The sequence below is a fragment of the Spermophilus citellus genome, assembly GCF_964194105.1.
Source record: "Spermophilus citellus genome assembly, chromosome: 1".
Taxonomy (NCBI): Eukaryota; Metazoa; Chordata; class Mammalia; order Rodentia; family Sciuridae; genus Spermophilus; species Spermophilus citellus.
The window spans coordinates 21,968,998-21,991,196 of NC_138182.1; positions in this window are offsets into that span (position 1 = coordinate 21,968,998).

Below are 22,199 nucleotides of genomic sequence, written 5' to 3' on the forward strand. Positions count from 1 at the left end.
AACTGATTGCAGACCATGTGGTCTTAAAATAAGGAGGTCCCTGAGGTGCTGAAGTTCTCTAAGACCACTCTTAAGTTCAATAATTTCTTAGAAGATGTATGTGTATCAGAAAGTTTTGTACTTGTGTTTAGAGCTTATTAATTTTAAAGGATGGAGACCAACACCAATAAAGAGGGAAGGCTCCTGGAGCACAGTCTAAAGGAAATCCAGGGCACACATACAATGTGCACTCCCATCAGAGTCACACAGGAGTGCACATCACTCTTGATGCACTGATGTGTGAGGAAATGTGCCAGGCACTGCTAATTGGAAAGATCACCTGAGCCTTTGTATTCTAGTTATATTTATTATTATTGTTGTTATTATTATTATTATTATTATTACTTTATTTATTTACTTATTTAGGTACCAGGGATTGGACCCAGAGGCACTTAACCACTGAACCAAATCTCCAGCACTTTTCATTTTTTTTTATTTTGAGACTGAGTTTCACTAAGTTGCTTAGAGACTCACTATGTTGCTAAGGCTGGCTTTGAACTTGTGATCCTCCTACCTCAGGCTTCTGAGCTGCAGGGATTACAGGTGTATGCCTCCATGCCCATCTGGTTTTGTTTTTAATTGTGGGTAAGTCATATAAGAATGCAGCTCCCTCATGACTGACATGTTACCAAGACTCCAGTTCTGCCTCCCATCTTTAAGCAAAACCAGGTATTACCATAAATCACATTGTTAGGACCAATTCCCTTGGTCCACAATCTCAGAGGTCATCTCTAAATCTTGAAACTAGACCTTTCTTTAGAATATGCAGGTGTTGAACCACCCAGGTCTGCTGAGTTGTCTCTTTCCTGCCTGTCTGATGCCTATTATAAAATATATACATAGAGAGAAACAGTTTGCATGGGAACACGAGGATGGATTTTAGATAACTTAAAATAAGAGAATCTGTATTGGGGAAAAAAGTTAAAAATAAATTTAATAATAATAATAATACTTTTAAAAGTGGGAATCTTTATCTGTTTCCTTTCTATTTATTCTTCTTCTTCTTTTTTACTTTTCATCCTTTCTTTTTGTTTCAAATAAAAGGTAGATCTAAGAAAAACATACTGTACATTGGAGATTATTCACATACAAGGAAATTAATCAATTTGTTGTGGACAAAAAAATCCAATTTTTCAACTATAAACTGGAAAAAGTGGACACACACACACACACACACACACACACACACAACTACGTATTTCCATGGACCTGTCCCCTGAGAGGTCCTGGGAGAAATGTCACATCACAATAAGCAAATTTATCACCAAAGCCCTGATTTGTAAATTCCATTTGCTCCTAAAATGAACCATAGTCTTTAGAGGAAATGCTAGATTTCAGGACAGAGCATGGAAAATATGAACCTCAAGCATCATTTTGTGCTAGAAAGTAAGGAAATTGTCATTTCCATAGGTCTTTGGGTCCAGTATTAGGAGATACCACTGGCCAAATCTTGCATGAATGAAGCATCAAATAATATTGTTAATGTAATATCATCCTGGGATAGCAAAATAATCCTTAAGTTCATACCTAAATAAATAAAGTGAATGAACAGAAAATTTCACAAATAAAATAAAATTTTAAAACATTTAAAATATTTCTAGAAAACATTGATTAATTACAAAGGATAAATGAGTAAATTTACAATGGAGAGTTCTCGCAGGCACCAAGTTAACTAAGTAATCAACTTTAATGTCATAAGAATTGGGAGGAAGGAAGGAAGGAAGGAAGGAAAGGGAGGGAAGAAAAGGAGAAAGGGAAAAGAAAAGAAGAAGGAAGACATGTGCCTCTTGATGACTTAGAATGAGAAAAACCTGGCATTGCTGAAGACATTTCGACCAAAGATGCATAAATGGAACTTTATCCTAAGAAAATAATAGCCAAACTCATATTGATGGGAATTCACCAAAATATCTGTCCCATAATTTTTAGAAGTGTCAAGGAGATGAAAGTCAATGAAAAACAATGGACTTGCTTCAGATTAAGGGAGATTAAGGAGATATAAAAATTAAATATAATAGGGAATGGACTGTATTATTGTGCAATAAATAATACTATTGAGATAATCTGTGAACTACAAAGGAAGTATGAACACTCGATATTAAAAATGGATTGATGATAGTTTCCTGATTTTGTGGTTGCATTATGGTTATATAAGAGTGTTCTTTTAGTAGGAAATACAACTAATATATTAAGAATGATACTATATACAATATAATCTCCACGACTTCCTAATTATTCATAAAAAGAAAGTGCATTGTACTTGTAAATTTCCTGTAAGTTAAAATTTGTCTCAAAAATCATATACACACACATACCTAAAATGACTGAAAACTAAACTTTCTCATGAGATAATGAAAAGTGAAATGCCACTCACTTGAATGAAAAGGAAGTCCATAGGTAGGTGTTAGTAAGGTATTGAATGTGTAAGCCTGACCACATCATCCAAGAAAGCAGAAAAGAGACAGATACAAAAAATATCGGCTATATAATTGAAATAGTAAGGTGCCCATGGGTATGATAATGGTATCTGTAACTCTGTTTTGTAGTGAGAGAGAATAATGAAAATAGCCAATGAGGGTGAAGAAGTGTCTTGCCATATAGACATGGTGATCTGTTCTCTTTAGGAGCAGGAGTGATGGGAGTGTGGAAAATACCTGGATTTCTAAATTAGTGTTTAGTTAAAAGAGTTCACAGTACACAGGAGATGGAGGAAAATATGCACAATGGAGTCAACTCAAGATGAATATGAATGAGAGAAAACCAGCACTCAAGGTCCCAGTTCTCACTTACTTATTCAGAAAGAAATAAAATATCATCTTGGATGATATTTTTCTGGATACTCTCAGCTACTTTGAGAGAAGACTGGAGACTATGCTGTCTCATGTACTCACAGGACTTCCAATTATAATTGCCTTTTTTTTTAATCTTAGTATAACTCCATGAGTCAGGTGCCCAGGACGTTTAGTGAAAGCTAGTGAGGTGCACAGTTATGATGCGATTCTGTAGTATTTCAAGCTTAGTAAGTGAGAGAACTAAAATGCCAACTGGGGTCATTGACTCCAAAGTCCTGTAATCAATACTCCTCATGCTTGGCATGTGTAATATTAATATACTGATTTAAGAATGGAAGGAATTGATATTGGTAAGGAAAGGTGTTTGAATTCAGATCTGCACTGAATTATCAACATAATGAAAGTCATTTCAAGAAAGAGATCAAGTGGTAAAATAAGGTCAGTCAAAGGTCTATCGTCTTAATAAAGGATAAGAGCAGTTGTGGTGAAAAGAAAGAATAAGTGGACTCGTGGTGTTTAAACATTTGGATATATTTGTGGATTTTGCCCTGTGAGTAATGGTCAGAACTTCTTATTTCAAAATTTGTATCTGTTAAGCAAAAGAGATCACCATACACTTTATATTTCAATTGCTTTCAAGTTATTCACTTTAGTAAGAGAGGAAGGACTTCTCTGCCAATCTAGCTTGAATGAAGCAACAGCCACATTTGTCAGAGATCCTTTACAGGCACAGTAGCTATAACTTGCCTTTCATCTCTGTGACGTAAGTGTTTTAAACTCTTCAATGGTTTTACTGCCTGGGATTGATGGGCTGCAACGGGGTTAGCTTATCACTGGAAGCCACACTTGGTTACTAGGACTAACTCAAAGAAAATGTAAAATGACTTCAGGCCTTTGATATTTCTATGCAGATATGTAATATGTATAGAAAAATGGGAAAATGCTCAACATCACAGTGAACTGTAGGTTTAATTTGCCTGCATTTGATAATTCATGAATGCCTATAGTACAACTTGAATGATCATGGAAATAATGAGAAATAACCGTTTGGCTTGAAGAAGAATAAAGCAGATTTAAACAGGTTTTGGAACCATAATTTCTATATACAACAACATTTTATTATTTAAAATATCATTTTAATTTAGTTTTACAAATATTTACCATCATGACACAGGGATTCCTATACATTAAAGATAAAATACACATTTGCTGCCACCATGTTAGACCATAGTATAGCATGGAATTCCATGCAAATCCTCTATAAGTGTAAGTCTTCAGTCACAGCTCAGTTCAGAGTTGTGCTTCTTTGTGGATACCAGAAATGTGATCAGTCACATAGTGCTGCTGATGTGCAAGTTGAACCACAAATCCAAGATTATCTTTAGAACCTGGGAACACAGGGAAGAATCTACAGAATCTGGTTTGAAGTAAGCTCAACTCATCCACTTACAAATCAAAAATTGAACGTTTTTCTTACACACAATCATTATTGGATACATAGAAGATGTGCCAAAGCGTTTAAAGGATTTTGAACAAATAACTCTTAAAGAAGAAAATGAAAAATTTAAATATTAAAAGCAGAACTAGAGATCAATAATTACTGACAAAATTGTTTATTAAGCATTTTAACTTTATTTCTTACATATATCTAATACTTAATAGTGACCAAATTCTTATTTTGGATAAAATGTTAAAGAGAGAAGGTGGGCTGGGGATGTGGCTCATGCGGTAGCGCGCTCGCCTGGCATGCTTGCGGCCCGGGTTCGATCCTCAGCACCACATACCAACAAAGATGTTGTGTCCGCTGAGAACTAAAAAATAAATATTAAAAATTCTCTCTCTCTCTCTCTCTCTCTCTCTCTCTCTCTCTCTCTCTCTCTCTCTCCCTCCCTCCCTCCTCTCTCACTCTCTCTTTAAAAAAAAAAAAAGAGAGAAGGTTATCAGTTGTGATCTCATCATTTACTGAATGAACAAAGTGAAATCAAAACATGTGCCATCTAGTGGCCAACCAATATATTGCCCTTAAATTACGTGATTTGGACAAGGGGAAGGGAAAAATAAGTATTTATCATTCCTTCTTCCTTTTCAAAATGAGGTAAAGAAATTCATGCACTGTCAAAGAAAAGTTGCACCAGGAGTTAAATAGCCACAGAATATTTTATTCAAAATGATTTCAAATAAAGGTCAAGACTACTGAAGGAGACAAGATTGAACTCAAATCTATTGAAACAAAAACAAGTAAGATTTTAAGCTCTGGGGTGAGACAAAGGGAAAGAGATGGAGGACCTTAGTGGGAGGTTGGTCAGTGTGATGAGTTGTCATTGTTTGATAATTGGCATTTATAGAAGAGAGGGTACTACCCTCTCATGAGACAGGAAATCAGGTTCCCAGCTCTTCCTTGACCTAGGTGGCCACAGCTCCATGATAAGAATCACATTCTTGAGTTTTTTTCTGTTCAGAGACTGGGAGAAGATTTACATTTAAAAGGGACAGAGAGAGAATTTAACCTTTAGGTATTTTCTAAAGTAAGTACTCTAAGTAAAATAAGATGAGACAACTATATTCCTAATGAGCCCAGTCTAAGGAAAAATACTAGAAAATATCTAAAAGGAAAATTTTGGGGAAACCAAGTTATGCATTTGGAAACTAAGATGTGCTTTCAGGAATAAATGAAATTCAGTTAAGTTTTGTTGTTGTTGTTGTTGTTTTAATTATTTTTTTTCAAGTAAGCCTGTTTTCTCAATGGCCAACTAGCCATGATTTGTGGCAATCATGCAATGTAACGTCTTGCCCTTATTCTATCCTCTCAACAGCCTGTTTGGTTGAAAAAGCCAATAGACCAAATCATGGTTTGAAATGCTGAATCTTAGAATTCAATTTACTTGTTAGATTGTAAATTTACTAATTCCAGGTTTTGTGTATTTGAAGCTTTTGATGTCATATTGTGAAGTATGAAATTGAAAAATATACTTAATCATTGAATTATCATGAAGATAAATAATGAAAATGACTTTAAATGTAACTACTTTTCTGGTGACAAATTAGTAATCGAAGCAAAAATTAAAGTAATTTAAAGTGATTAACTTATTTCTTTCATTTGATTATTATCCTCAGTCTTTGAGGGAGATGAATTCTTTAAATTCAAGCTAGTGTAAAAAAAAACCTATCATACAGCTGTTTATTCAAGATGTAGTATAGTTATCTCAACAGTGTTGAATTTTCAAAGCACTTTATTGACACTATAAATATGATATTGTATATAAAATGAACTAACAAAAGGATGAATGGATTTTCTTTCATTTCTCTAAGAAGGAAAAGATTTAATTTCTTGTGGAATTGAGGGAGAAATTTCTATGTATAGAATGTCATTCCTGATTTTATCAATTATCAAAATTCTGTATTACATTTATTTTTTTGCAGATATTTCCAGTTGCTGAGGCTGGACTTGAATTTGCAACCATCCTGCCTTGGTCTCCCAAGTCTCTGAGACACTGCTGTGCATCACTATACCAGAGAGAAATTAAAAAATATTTTTGTGACTCATTATGACTACACTTGTTTCCCCTAAACAGACAACAATATAGCTTTTGTGTCTTCCAGATTTAACTGGTTTGGAAATTCACAACTAAACTAAGTGTATCCCTGCTTAAAGCATAAAAATTGTTCAAAGTTTATAGTCATTACAAAAATAGAACTTTAGGATCCCTTGCCCATAGTTCTTCAAATTATATATTTTTGTAATATGTGAAAAAATGGTATTTTCTAGAAATGATAAAGAAAACTTACTTCCATTTTGATACTTTTTAATTGAAGATTGCTATTTAGAAAATTTAGGACTTTGCATCAAGTTTTAGTGAAAATAGTGAGTTAATAAGTGGACTAGGGTAACTATCTGAGTTATAAGAATATCTGTAAAAAATATTTGTGCATGTAATGCCTCCTTATCTCTCTAATTCCATATTGTCAGTTTGAAATAAAGCACTCTGATTGTGAAGAACTCCATGATTATACAGACTATTCATTTTTAAATTCCTTCTGGGGGGTTGAGTGTAATGACTTGCTCCAGGTAAATACTGAGTAAATATTTGTTGATTCTCTTCTTCATAACATTTATTCTCATTTTATCTCTTGTTTAACTCAATATTAATAAATGCAATTTGCAAAAAAAAAAAAAAATAGACCTAGTTCTCATCAGCACGACCACACTAAAATTCCCATTATTTTATCAGTGTAATTTAGTTTTTTTCCCCAAATCCCAGCAGTGCTAACTTTAAGCTCTTTTTATCTTCTTTTTATCATTATCCAGTTCTGAGTAACCTTCCTAAAATCTACTGGGACCACATTTGAGAAACTATTGTTCTGAAAAGTAGGTCAATGTTCTTTTGTCCATTGATTTTCTTATCTTTTTAAGTAGAAAGTTTAATTAATATAATCAAATTATAAGAACACATATAAAAGTCTGTTTTTCATAGAAATAATAATAAAATTGCATATGCATCTTTCTAAAGAAAATAATTCTATATAAGATAATTATTTCTTGTACTATCTCAAAGGTTTAGTTACTTGCAAAGCAAAATGAACCTAATTATAGTTATCTCACAGTTCATTGCCTCTTATTCCAACATTAGAGTAAAACTGGTTCAGAAAGTTTCAGATGCCAAAGCATTATTCATTAGCAATTTGGTTTTTTCCTGGTAAATGTACATAAGCAAGAAGAGAAAAAAATCAAGTCATTGTACTTTGTTATAACAATAATCTTGTCAATAATGCAGGTTACTGGTGACCATAAATGATAAGATATGCCAACACCAAAATATGATTATTTATCAAATAATAATAAATATAATGCATATTGTATACATAATGCTATAGCATGAATGTTTAGTCTCTTCAAATCCCTATGCAGCAATCTTAACTCCAAAGGCATAGTCTTTAGAAGGTGGTTGGTCTCCAGAGAAAATCCTCATGATGGGATCCGTCGCCTTCCACAGAAGAACTCAAAGTGAGCTAGTCCCTTCCACCACATGAAGATACAACTAGAAGGTGCCACTCACAAACCAGAGAAGGGTGCTTCATCAGAGGCCGAAATTGATAGCACTTTGGTCATGTGTACTGTAATAAATAACTTCTGTTGTTTATAAGCCACCTAGTTTGTGGTGTTTTGATATAAAAGACAACACAATTTTAAAGTTCAGTATTTGTTGATGCAAGTCTCACTCCCTTATATAAAATACAAAGTAACTCAGAAATCTTCCAGCACTACCTGTGTTGGTTTGTTGTTGTTATTTTCAATTTAATCCACATGGGTAAATTTTTTCATTCAGGGTAGGAACTAGTGGAGACTTGGCCAGTAATCTAAAAATTGTGTTTGTTAGCAAAGAAAAGAAGAAATTGGCAGACATTTATAATCCAGTTATTACTTGACTGAAACACTCTAACTGTCAACTAACTACAAGTGGAAGAAAAAGTTTAGAAATATACTCATGATGCACTTGTTGATTTGGTGGGAAAGCACAATTGAGTCTCACTGCACTGGCTGTTTCTTCATTATCTTTCATTATATACAATCTTTGTAGTCTGGAGTATTTAGAAATGATATCTTGGCACAAAGCTACAATTTAAATCATGTAGCCATTTGTTGTTTCCTTTAAAAAAATAAATTTCCTATGGAAACAAAAAGAAAACAGAAGTTCTTGGGGCATCACATTACTTATCAGTGAAAGGAAGCAAGTGTTAGACTCTAACTGAAAATCCAGAGATACTTTACAACTGAGAAAGGTGATCAAGCTGGGCACAGTGGCATATGCCTGTAATCCCAGTGGCATGGGAGGCTGAGACAGGAGGATTGTGAGTTCAAAGTCAGCCTCAGCAAAAGTGAGGTGCTAAGCTACTCAGTGAGACCTGCCTCTAAATAAAATACAAAATAGGGCTGGGGATATGGTTCAGTGGTTCAGTGCCCCAGTTTCAATCCTGGTTACCAGGATTGAAAGGTGATCAAAGAAGAGGGGAGTGAAACATCTACTAATACAAAACTCTTAGCAGGGAAACACTGGACAAGGCACAAGAGTCTAACAGTTACACACTCCTATTAAATCTAAGAATTATGAAGCTACATTTTAATTTAGAATTTTTCACAGCACGGAATACAGAAAGTCCAAATATCCTTCTGTCTAATTCAATGTTATTTCTTCTTATTTTTGAAGTACAATAGCAAAACCTCCTACTAATGATATGTGTTAAGGGTAAGAAGATGCTTTAAAAATGTGTTTTTCTTTAATTTTTGGAGGTTGAAACCTTAGAACCTATTCAACGTGAGCACAAAGAAACCTCTATTTTATTGATGCATATAAATTACACACAGTGGTAGGATTCATTGTGGCATATTTATACATAAAAACATAATTTAATCATTCTCCCATTCTACCTTTGATTCCCATCTCTGCCCTAATAATCTCCCTTCTGCTTGTACCTCCCTTGCCCCCTATATTTTCCCTCCAGTTTCCAAATATAAGAGAAAATCTACAAATCTTGATTTTCTGAGTTTGACTTCTGACTTATTTCAAGCAAATTTATGGTCTCCAGTTTGATCCATTTTCCTAAAAATAACATAATTCCATTCTTCTTTATGGTGGAGTAAAACTGTATTGTGTATATATACCACATTTTTTTATCCATTCATCTGGTGGTGGACACCCAGACTCATTCCACAACTTTACTATGGTAAATTGTGCTATAATAAAACATCAAGGAGGGTTATATTTGGATCATATTGCTATTTTTATTTGTTTAAGGAACCACCACATTGATTCCCACAGAGGCTATACTAATTTACCTTCCTGACAGTGAGATCCTTTCCCTGCATACATCCTTGTTAATATTTATTGTTGTTTGTATTCTTTTTTTTTTTTTTTTTTTTTTGCCGAGTGAAGTAAAAATCTTTAATTCTTTTGACTTCAGTCTTTCTCTGACGAAATCAAATAACTAGTAGTATTCCCTGGACTCTCAAGTCCTTTGTCATGGCCTGAAATGTAAACGATAAAGACAAAGCTGTGGCCTTGTGGTTTCTGACCCTTCTCACACGGACAATTTCTTCTAGCCAGCAAAACTGAGGAGGACCTTGAAGTAGAGTTACTAGAAGGCTGTAGGTACAAACAAGCTTTCTTTTTTTTTTTTTTTAATTTACCTATTGATTTTTTTTTATTGGATATTCACAACATTACAAAGCTCTTGACAAATCATATTTCATACATTAGAATCAAGTGGGTTATGAACTCCCATTTTTACCCCAAATACAGATTGCAGAATCACATCGGTTACACATCACATTTTTACATACTGCCATATTAGTGACTGTTGTATTCTGCTACCTTTCCTATCCTCTACTATCCCCCCTCCCCTCCCCTCCCATCTTCTCTCTCTACCCCATCTACTGTAATTCATTTCCCTCCATGTTTGTTATCCCATTCCCCTCATAACCTCTTATATATAATTTTGTATAACAATGAGGGTCTCCCTCCATTTCCATGTGATTTCCCTTTTTTTCTCCCTTTCCCTCCCGCCTCATGTCTCTGTTTAATGTTAAACTTTTCTTCCTGCTCTTCCTCCCTGTTCTGTTCTTAGTTGCTCTCATTATATCAAAGAAGACATTTGGTATTTGTTTTTTAGGGATTGGCTAGCTTCACTAAGCATAATCTGCTCTAGTGCCATCCATTTCCCTGCAAATTCCGTGATTTTGTCATTTTTTTGTGCTGCTTAATACTCCATGGTGTATAAATGCCACATTTTTTTTATCCATTCATCTATTGAAGGGCATCTGGGTTGATTCCACAGTCTAGCAATTGTGAATTGTGCTGCTATGAACATCGATGTGGCAGTATCCCTGTAGTGTGCTCTTTTAAGGTTTTCAGGAAATAGTCCTAGAAGGGCAATAGCTGGGTCAAATGGTGGTTCCATTCCCAGCTTTCCCAGGAATCTCCATACTGCTTTCCAAATTGGCTGCACCCGTTTGCAGTCCCACCAGCAGTGTACAAGAGTACCCTTTTCCCCACATCCTCGCCAGCACTCATTGTTGTTTGACTTCGTCATGGCTGCCAATCTTACTGGGGTGCGGTGGTATCTTAGGGTGGTTTTGATTTGCATTTCCTTGACTGCTAGAGATGGTGAGCATTTTTTCATGTACTTGTTGATTGATTATATGTCCTCCTCTGTGAAGTGTTTGTTCATGTCCTTGGCCCATTTGTTGATTGGGTTGTTTTTTTCTTATTGTCTAATTTTTTGAGTAGAATAGCAAAAACAATTCTAAGCAGGAAGTGTGAATCAGGTGGTATAGCGATACCAGATTTCAAACTATATTACAGAGCAATAGTAATAAAAACAGCATGGTACTGGTACCAGAACAGGCGGGTGGACCAATGGTACAGAATAGAGGACTCAGAGACTAATCCACAAAGCTACAACTATCTTATATTTGATAAAGGAGCTAAAAACATGCAATGGAGAAAGGATAGCATCTTCAACAAATGGTGTTGGGAAAACTGGAAATCCATATGCAACAAAATGAAACTGAATCCCCTACTCTTGCCATGCACAAAAGTCAACTCAAGTGGATAAAGGAGCTAGATATCAAATCAGAGACTCTCCGTCTGATAGAAGAAAAAGTTGGCTCCGATCTACAGATTGTGGGGACGGGCTCAAAATTCCTTAACAGGACATCCATAGCATAAGAGTTAATAACAAGAATCAACAAATGGGACTTTCTTAAACTGAAAAGTTTTTTCTCAGCAAGAGAAACAATAAGAGAGGTAAATAGGGAGCCCACATCATGGGAACAAATTTTTACTCCTCACACTTCAGATAGAGCCCTAATATCCAGAGTATACAAAGAACTCAAAAAATTAGACAATAAGAATGTTGTTTGTATTCTTGATCATTGATCTTCTAACTGGATTGAGGTAGAATCCCAGTGTAGCCTAGATTTGATGTTCCCTAAGGAGGAAAGATTTTAACCTCCCTAAGGCCTAAAGACATTGACCTTTTTTTTTTCATTTATTTGTTGGTCACTGTGATTTTCCTATTGAGAAGTATCTGCTAAGTCTACTTGCCCATTTTTTTTTATTATTATTCTTTAACGTTTGAGTTTATATAACCCAGATATTAATTCTCTGTTTGAAGACCAGCTGCCAAAAATTTTCTCTCATTCTACAGGTTTTTTCTTCACTCAAAGCAACATTTTTTTTCCCAAAAAGATGCAAATGTTCCCAGCATGTTAAAAATAAATAAATAAGAAAAAAGAAAAGAAAATAAATAAAAACCTTTATGCTGTCTTAATGTCTCATTATTATGAGGCCTAGTTAACTTACTGTTGTAAACACAGATAAGTCCTCCCGGTGGCTTAAATTCATAACTAAATATACATTTTTGAAGTCAGAACTTCTACGTTATTTAAGACCTTTAATGTAGTCCCATTGTTGTGTTCTGAAAATAGTTATCAACCAGTATTTTAATGGGTTTCTGTACCATTTGATTTAGAATAAGGTTGCTTTTTAAAAATGCAATTATTACCCATCATAGTTGAATCTGAATTTTTAGGTGTGGGGATTGAGAAGTTGATTTCCAAAAGTCCCCAAGTAAATATTTGCATACCAAAACTTGAAAACTACTTTTTGTAAATATGTATGAGACATATATTTTCTTTACCTGTCTAATACCAGATACGTATAAGCTATTAGTCAAATATTTGACTGATAACAAAGTTACATGACTCTAGTGACGAGGACTCAATTTCCATATTCAGAACTTTTCTGCAACTTTAGGCAAGTTACTTTACCCCATTAGGCATCAGTCCATGTTTTAAAGATTCCATACAGAATCTGTACCTAGTGCTAATACAAGTCCAGTCAGACAATGATATGATTAAGTAACAGTTATTGAATACTTAATATGCCAGGCTGTGTCCTCAGTTTTAGATGTGTTGACTCATCGCACGCCAGGCATGGTGGTGACACAAACCTGCAATCCCAGCTGCTTGGCAGGCTGAAGAAGGAGGAACTCAAACACAGGAGTTCAAGACCAAACTGGGCAACATATTAAGACCCCACACACCTAAAAAATCAACATCAACAACAAACAAAACAAGCTCACAGACAACTAATAAAGTAGATAATTTTGGATCTGCATTTTATAGATGAGCACATTGTGGCAAATATGACTTAATGCTTTTCTAGTTTGTAAGTGCAGGAGCCTAATATTAAAGTTGCAGTGCAAGAAACTTATTTGAGAAAGAGAGAAAATACTGGTAGGAGAGTAAGCAGAGATACAGAGAAACCACTTCAGCCAGGAAATGATTCACAATTAGCCAGCTAACATTGGGGACACCCATTGTGAAGCTATGATCCTGGGAAAAACCTGTGAGACAGGGTCAATGTCCTACTTAGGAGTTATCACAGCTTAGGGAAAGAGAAGCAAGCATAATTGTAGAACAATTACAACTCACCAATTGAACAAAGCCCCATGTGAATTTTAACTCCTGGGCCAATCTTAGATGTACAGTCTTTCCATAGAGGAGGAGTGAGGAGAAGAGTCTTAAGCTATACACATGGTCAATCTTTGCAGCTGGATATAAATAAGAGCAGATAGAAAGTTTCCAAGGATTTGGGTTGGTCATGAGGAGCCCCAGATACAGTTGTCCAACTAGAATTGTCTTTCTCTGACTTCATAGCATAAAATCACAACAATTAGAGTTTATTGCTTATCTCTATTTTGGCAAATCCCAGCACAAATGTGACTTTTCCAAGATTATATTTCATATTTCCGAACAATTGTACTATTGTCTGCCATGTTTGTCTTTAATAAGGTAAAGTTTTTTGTGTACTATCTCATTTTTTGTTAGTGATGAGTGAATCAAAATGCATAGCAAATTAACTTTGAAATCAAAGAAAATATATTGTTGTAAAAAATATAACTTTCCATGGATTGGGGTTGTGGCTGTGCCATGGAGCACTTGCCTAGTACTCACCTAGCACACGAGAGTCCCTCGGTTCAATCCTCAGCACCACATAAAAGTAAATAAATAAAATAAAGATGTTGTGACCAACTACAACTAAAATATATATAAGTTTCCAGATATTGGCATGTGGGCAGACATAACTGAGATAAGTTAAATAATTTTATACAGAGTTAGCAAATTTTATGTTCTGTACTTGAATATTTCATATATTAAATATGTATATCAAATGCCTGCTGAACCATGATCTATTCTAGGGTTGGGTATAAAATGAAAAACTCATACATCTCCTATTACACAGTGAGATATCAAAGTAATACATAAATAAAAATATTTTTGTAGGTGATTAAGGTATATGACAAATAAAAATGGACTAAAGAAATGGAAAAGCACTTTGTACAATAGGCTACTTTAGCTTTGCTGGTTAAGAAAAATGGCATTTAAATTCAGAGAAGAATAATGAGAACTAAGCAGCCCTGCAAAAGCTCTAGGGAAATCTAGAGCTTAGGAGAATGATCAAGATAGAAATATAGAGTGATGGAAACTTAAGTGATAGTTATAAAAGAAAAAAAAGTATAAGAGCTTCAAATTACTGAGGACTGTGTGGGAGACCATTCTCACACGTGATTTGAGTTACCTCCCTGGCTGGGTGAGAGGCGCTTAGACACAGCTGTGTCAGAGCTTTCCCCACCCTTCTCCAGGTCCAAGGGCTTGTCTGTGCAGAGGCGTGTCTAGCCACTGCCCCAAGACCCAATTGTAGCCCCTGACCTTGGGATGCTGCCCCCTTTAACCTTCATTGGATGGGATTTAATCTGGAATTTTTTGTTCCCCAATAAAAGCCCACTCCCTGGCGTGTTTTCTCTTTCACTAGCCTTTTCAGTAAACCTCGCTACAGCATTAGGTGGCTGGAGGCTGGAACTAGGAGAAGCCATCCTGGAGCTGATTTAAAAGGTAATTAGAGTCTTGACTCTTTAATTTAAAATTCCCTAGCATTTTGCTTACAATTCGAACCTTCTTTCATGAAGCCAGTGCTGGTCGCAGGCTAGAGGACTGCATATCAAAAACTGATGTATTTCATGTTTTAATTTCTTAGAAATTTTATGCAATTAGCAAATCATGTTATCTATGCTTTAAAAATTTGGAAATGGAATTAAAAAATGAAATTGGACTAAGGTAACACACAAATAATGGTTGTAAAGTCTAACCCTAGAACTTTGTAACTTGAAATTCCTTTATTTTTTTTTAAGTGGTACTTAACCCTGGATGAGCAGATTCATTTGGGGCTACCTCAGCTGAACACCAGAAGATCTGCAACTAATTAGTCTGGGTCAGTTTTAGGTGGGAAGAATTACTGAGTGAGCATTATCTCCCAGAAATTCTAATTTGCAACTGGGCAGTGGCCAGTTTTCCTTCATTTTCTTTCAAATCACATAAAATAATATGGGAACTGATGCTCTTGTGGAATGTCATGTAAGTTATTTCAGTTAATTCTCAAGTTCATTCTTAAAATTTTATTAAACTCACTTTGTAAGTACAAGGGCATTCAGGCTCAGAAAATTTAAGCTTAGAAACTTATAGGAGCCTGGTTTTGACAGTCACATTGATAAGACTACTGTAATTCATCTCTATTACTAAACACTCATGAAAATTTCTGAAGTTTATATAAACAAATATTTATAAGGATTTCTTGGATTTCACAATTCCCTGATATAATATTCCTTAGCCAAATCAGTATGACCACCACATTCCACCTATTGTGAGAGAATTAAATAATGTATAATATATTATTATGCCATAATTTTTTACAAATGAGTTTTAATTTCTCAGGAGAAAAGTTTGCCTTCATTGTATTACCAGGTGGATTTCTAAGTCATGCTTTACACATGTTTGTGTGTAGAACAACATTGAATGCTTCCCTGATGCAGTAATTCCCTCTGTTTCTTCTTCTAGGATCTTGGAAGGTGATTTCTCTGGAAAATGTTAGACTAATCATTTTGAATGACAATCCCTCTGAGAGAGACACTGGATAAATTGTGAGCAAGTGGGTAGAGGGAGAACTTCATTTTAAAAACCATAGAGGCCGGGCGTGGTGGCACTCACTTGTAATTCCAGCAGCTGGGGAGGCTGAGGCAGGAGGATTGTGAGATCAAAGCCAGCCTCAGCAAAAGTGAGGCATTAAGCAACTCAGTGAGAGCCTGTCTCTAAAGAAAATACCAAATAGGCCTGGGAATGTGGCTCAATGGTCAAGGGCTCCTGAGTTCAATCTCCAGTAACAAAAACAAAACAAAACAACAAAGAATATAGAGTACTAATAAGGCAGTGGAGAACATGCAAATCAGTATTTCACAGATAAAGGAAACCAAGAGAAATTACACAGCACTTGGGTTATTTGCTTTTCTGTAGATGAGGTCACCTGTCAAACATAGGATCTACAAACTTTTTCTATATAGATTTAAACAACGGAGATTTTAGCCTCATAGTTCATAAATTCTCTGACATAACCTTTCAACTCAGATAACACTGTAGCAAGAAAGGAGCCATAGACATTAGGAAAATTAATGGTCATGGCTGTGTCCCAATAATATAACTTTATCTACAGGAACAAGTGGTACCCAAACTTGCCACCTACTCTAGGTAGAAGAAAATTTTATTTGCCTATTCCTGATCTACGTGAATAGAAGAAGATTCCACTATCCAATAAAAATCGAAGGAAGTAAGTCAACTAGTAAACAACTTAAAATAACAGTAGAGTTTTTGTTGTTGTTGTTGTTTAATGTTTACAAATGAGCTATCCCACTAGCCTTTTGCATTTATTTTGATACAAGGCTGATACTGGCCCACAATTGAAATCCTCCTGCCTTGGACTCCCAGGTCACTGGGATCAGAGTCATGTGACAACTATGGAGAAATACAGTTTGAAACCTTTAAAAGTTCAGTCCAAGAGAAAGCAGGAATAAAAAATAGTCTGACCCTCACAGGATCTGAATACCAGCTTAAATGTATTTAAGTTCTAAATAATATTGCTAAAATTGTGAAGAATGTTGTGAAAGTCTAGCACATAATTTTTTTCATGAAACAAATATAAGTATTCTCTGCAGAAGAGATATAAATATTAAAGGACATATATATTTTGCATAAGTGATATCTGAAAATCAATGAAGATTAACAGAAATATTGAGAAAATGTTTACATGATCAAAAACAGAATAGTTAATGTATGCAATGGAATTGGTTGAAGCAAATTAACTATACTTAATATGTTCAAGAAAAAAAAGCCAATTTTAGAATTTTAGTAGATAGCTAGAAAGTTTGAATACTAAAAGGAAATCTTATAATTGAAAAACCACAAAATTCCATGACTCTGTTAAAACAGTAACTAAGATCTATTTATGTACATGGGGCAAAAATGAATATAGATTTAAGAAATTGAATAGAATCAAAGTGTTTAATAATATGGAAAATGATTTAGAGACATAGAAACAAATGTGAAAATACCTGTAATATGAGTAATTAGAGTTCCAGAAGAGAAATTGGGGAGGGGGTAGTACAATATACAAAAATCTATTTGATTATACAAGGGCTAGCAATTTAACAAAGTTGAAGAAAGACATGAATTTAGAGATTTTGGAAGCTCAGCCATCTTTGAGCAGCAAATACACAAAGAAGAAGTACAACTAAGAACATCACAGTCCAACTGTCAAAAACAAAATACAAAAGGGCATCTTAAAAGTAGCTGAGATGGGGGTAAGGTGGGGTTGGTTACTTTCTAAGGGCAACATACAAGACAGGCAGCTGACATCTCAAAAGACACACTGAATGTCAGTAGACAAAAGAATAGTATTTTCAAAGTGCTGAGAGAAATAACCACCAGTTAAAAGTCCTGTATATAACAAAATAACCTTTAAAAAGTAAGGAAAAAAAATCTTTTCAGGGAAATGAAAGTCAGAAACCATTTTTTTTTTTAATCCCAGAACTTCACCCAGCTCCCTTGCTTTCCACCTCCGCAAGAATGAAAAATAAAAGGAAAATGATAAGGAATCCCATTTATGGATATTCACTAATGCATGATAAAATAAAGTGTTTGTTTATTACATTGGACTGTATCTTTTATTTTCACATAGTCATGTAACATTTATCATAGTTGACCCCAGGTTGAACTGAAAATAATTCTCACCTATTTTAAAATTTAGGAAAATTAAAATGGTCCAATGATTTTCCTGATGTGAGATCAAACTGAAATTAAATAAAAAAGGATAACTAAAAATGTCCCAAATTTTCAGAAATGCACTTCTAAATAAACCTCAAATGATTAAAAGTATAAAAATAATTTAAATGCTTAATATCAAAATTACTACATATTTAAAGTGGCTGTCAAGAGCAAAAATGTGCTTAGAAAGTATAACCAACACAAATATAAGAAAATAGTAAACACTAAATATCACTAAAGAAGAAGAGAATATTGAGCAAAACATGGAATAATGCACTCTTTTTAAATTGGAAAGTGATAAAATAGAAAATAGAATAAACAAAATCAAAATTATGTTACATGAAAATGTTAATACACATGATGAGCCCATAAAAAAACAAAGAAGGTGTTCTAATACAGTTTCAATTCCAAATGAATTCACCTCATAAATTATAAACATAATGATGAGTATATAACATTAAACATTTAGATGACTGATACATATAATTGTGATATAAATGTGTGTGTATGTGTGTAATTTTAAATAAAGAAGAAATGAAACATTGCAGTTTGTAACTATTAAAGAAATGTCATATTTAAATAGTTTCGTAAGAAAACTCCAGGCCTAGACTCAATCTCACTGGTGAATTCTACCAAACACTAAAGGAAGAAATAAGATGCATTTTGGCAAAAATTTAGTGATAAAGATGAAAGATTTCAAAACATAATTTAAAATACCAGAGTGCTTTTAAAACCAAAATATGATCAGAGCCTAATGTAAAATAAAGAATAGAAGTTCAGTGTTTCTCAGAACATAAAGAAACATGAACCAAATTTTAGCAAACAAATTCACAAAGAATCTTCATTTATTCCACAATTGCAAACTTATTTTAACATTTGAAAGTCCATGAACAAAACAAAGAAAACAAAAAGGCAAAAGAAGTAAAAATAGCAATGCATCTCACTTTTTATTCAATTATAAGCACTTAGGAGCTGTTTATAGTTCACATTTTACCAATGGAGTAGTCATTACTCGTAAAATTTTTAGGCTGCTCTTTGGTCAAATTTTATAGAAACACTCATTTTTCTGATGAGTAGTAAAGCTTCTAAGAAAAGTGCAGAGGCATTTTCATCTAAAACCACTCAGTTCTGAAAAGGTTGGTTGAACAAAACTTCCAAAAAGTTTTTTCTATAGTTTTGATCTTTATTTGCTTCTACTCTGAGTCTCTATAATGGTATAGTTTTCTTGATTTGTTATCATTTTGAAGGTCTGAAATAAGGCAAGTGTTTGTTTTAAGGACATTATTGCTTCAATTTATAAGAATTGGTTCCTAACAACTCTACTTATAGCATAAAAATATTTTAATCACAAAAGTTCAGGTTTGGAGTTTTAAAATATACTAGTGACTTCGGTTGCCATGGGTAAAGGGTTGTGAATAGTGTTTACCCCTATTTGTTTTAAATTTCTTCCTATTTTAAAAATATTTCAGGCAGCTTCACCTGATCACTTCTTTTCCAAAATAGATGTCTTTTCCTGGTTTCATTTTATTATTGTGTTGTATTCAAAAAAATCTGGGTTGCTATCCATTATATTTTATTTTTATATTAAATTTTTTCTTGTTGCAATATTAAAATTACAAAGGACAAGGTCATTATAGTCATTATGGTTTGACTATAAAATGTCCCTCAAAAGCTCATGTACTTAAAGGTCTGGTACAGCAAGGTCCAGGGGTGAGGTTTCAGGAAATGATAGAATCATGAGTTATCTAACCTCATCAGTGGGTTAATACATTTGATGGATTAATGATTTGAATAGATTATTGGAAGGGGGACCCAGTTGGAAGAAGTAGATCCCTGGAAGCATGAACTGGAAGGATTTATCTTAACCTCTGCTGCTTCCTGCCCCCCCTCCCCTTCCTGGCTCCTTATGAGATGAAAATTTTCTCTTCATCACACCCTTCTACTCTGACATTCTGCTTCACCTGCAGGCCCAGAGAAATGGAGTCAGTAGATCATACACTGAAACATTTGAAACCATGAGCCAAAATAAGTCTCGTTTTTTAAGTTATTTCTCATAGGTATTTGTCACAACAGCAAAATTCTGATTAATACCACTGTTAAAGAATGTTCAAAATCACCTGTCCAGGTCCCTGGTACAACCTTCCTTGCAATTCTTAACAAAGAAGCAAATCAATCAATCAATTGATGGGTTTTGAGTTTTCTACAACAAAAATAAAATCTATTCAACATATCCCCATACCTTGATTGGTAGCAATTGATCAAAACAGAAGTAGAGACAAATTGTAAGTATCCATTTTTTTAATTTTTTGTTTTGCAATTATATATCCTCTGTAATTATTTTTCCACATTTTGTTTTGCCCATCTCCACTGCAATGTTCTTTTCCATTCCTTCCATTCAGCAGGTAGTGCAAGCAGAAAGAAATGAAGCTTGGAGTTAGTAATTTGAGACTTTACTGCATCTCCCATTAGCCACAATTCACTGAACAAATTGGACACTTTGGTAGACTCCTTAAGTAAATAAATAAAAAGTTTTTTTGGCTTGCTTGTAGTATCATTACATTTCCAGCATTTATGAAACACTAGGCTAACTAATTTTTTAAGACTCTGTTTTAATTTGTGAAAATGGTTCTAGGATTTCCAAATGCCCAGTCCAATATGGATGATGTTCTTACAGGCAATTTAACAGGGAATATAATTGAAATTTATGAATTTTGAGAGAACGTGACTACATCAATATTTTCGTGGGGTGCAGAAAAATGTAGAGATCACAGGAATGAACAGTGCATTGTTCATGTCTAGCTTCACACAAATTTTAGTACTGTGCAATTTTCTTTCTGTGTTACTTCCTTCTAACTCTTTCAGCAGCCAGTCCCAATGAGAGTTATGTTACTCAGGCCTCCAATCTGGAATTGCCCCCTGCACCTCCATAGACTCTAGAGTACTGTAATTTGCTGACCCATCAAACCAACTCCTTTTCGGAGGGATGTAGTAGATGCTTTCAGTGCTCTAAATAGATGTCCTCAGATACCTTTTAATGTTTTTGAGTACTTATTCCTGGAATGTCTGTATCTTCTGTTTCCAACAGCTGCAGCTGGCATACATTTTAGAGGACTAATTGTGGCCTATTAGACTCTGTTTGCCTGGACAGAAGTGACCATGAATATATGCCCACCCTACTCGCAGGCACCATTTTCAGAATAGGCAAAGATTTCCTTTTTTTTTTTTTTTAATATGGATTGAACCCAGGGGTGATTAGCCACTGAGCCTCATCCCCAGTCCCCTTTAAAAAAAAATGTTTAAAGAGAGGCTCTTGCCAAGTTGCTGAGGCTGGCTTTGAACTTTTGATCCTCCTGACTTAGCCTTCATAACCGCAGGGATTACAGGCGTATGCCACCTCCCTGGCTAGAAATTCACTTTTATGTACTAAGAATCTTTGTTATCTTGATTCCTGGCTAGACAAACACTAAGATGTATTTTGTATTTCAGGGTGTATTAGTGAGCATTTTGTTACTATGCCCAAAATATCTGACATGAACAAATTAGAGGAGGAAAAATTTATTTTGGCTCACAGTTTTAGAGGTTCAGTCCCTGGTCAGAAGGCTCTGAGGCAGAAAACTCCTGGCAGAGGGTGTGGTAGAAGAAAGGCTCTTTGCTTTTGGTAGCCAGGAAGCAGAGAGGGAGAGTCTGAAAGGAGTCAGGGACAGATAAAATTCCCAATGGCACATACCCAGAGGCCTGTTGCTCCAGCACGCCTCCCTACATGTTATTTTCACCACCTTCCCATAAATCCATTCAAGTTATGAACCCATCAGATAGATTAACCTGCTGATGAGGTCAGAGCCCACATGATCCAGTATTTTAATCTCTGAACATGGCTTCCTTGCTTGACACATTAGCTTTCTGCGGGACATTCCAAATCTAAACCATAACACAGGGCTTCACTAAATGGTCATCCTGAAGCTGGACATGCTTGACAGTGCACCCCGTGATTAACTTCTTCCTCTTCCTCATTGAGCTATCTCACTTCTCCATGGCTTCCCTGGGAACTTTGCTATAATAATAATAATAAAAAAAAAACTTGCCTGTGAATCCTGCCTGGTGTCATGATCCACTGCTGGGGAAGTGAACTTGAATTAGGCAATAAAATTGGGCACTAGTTG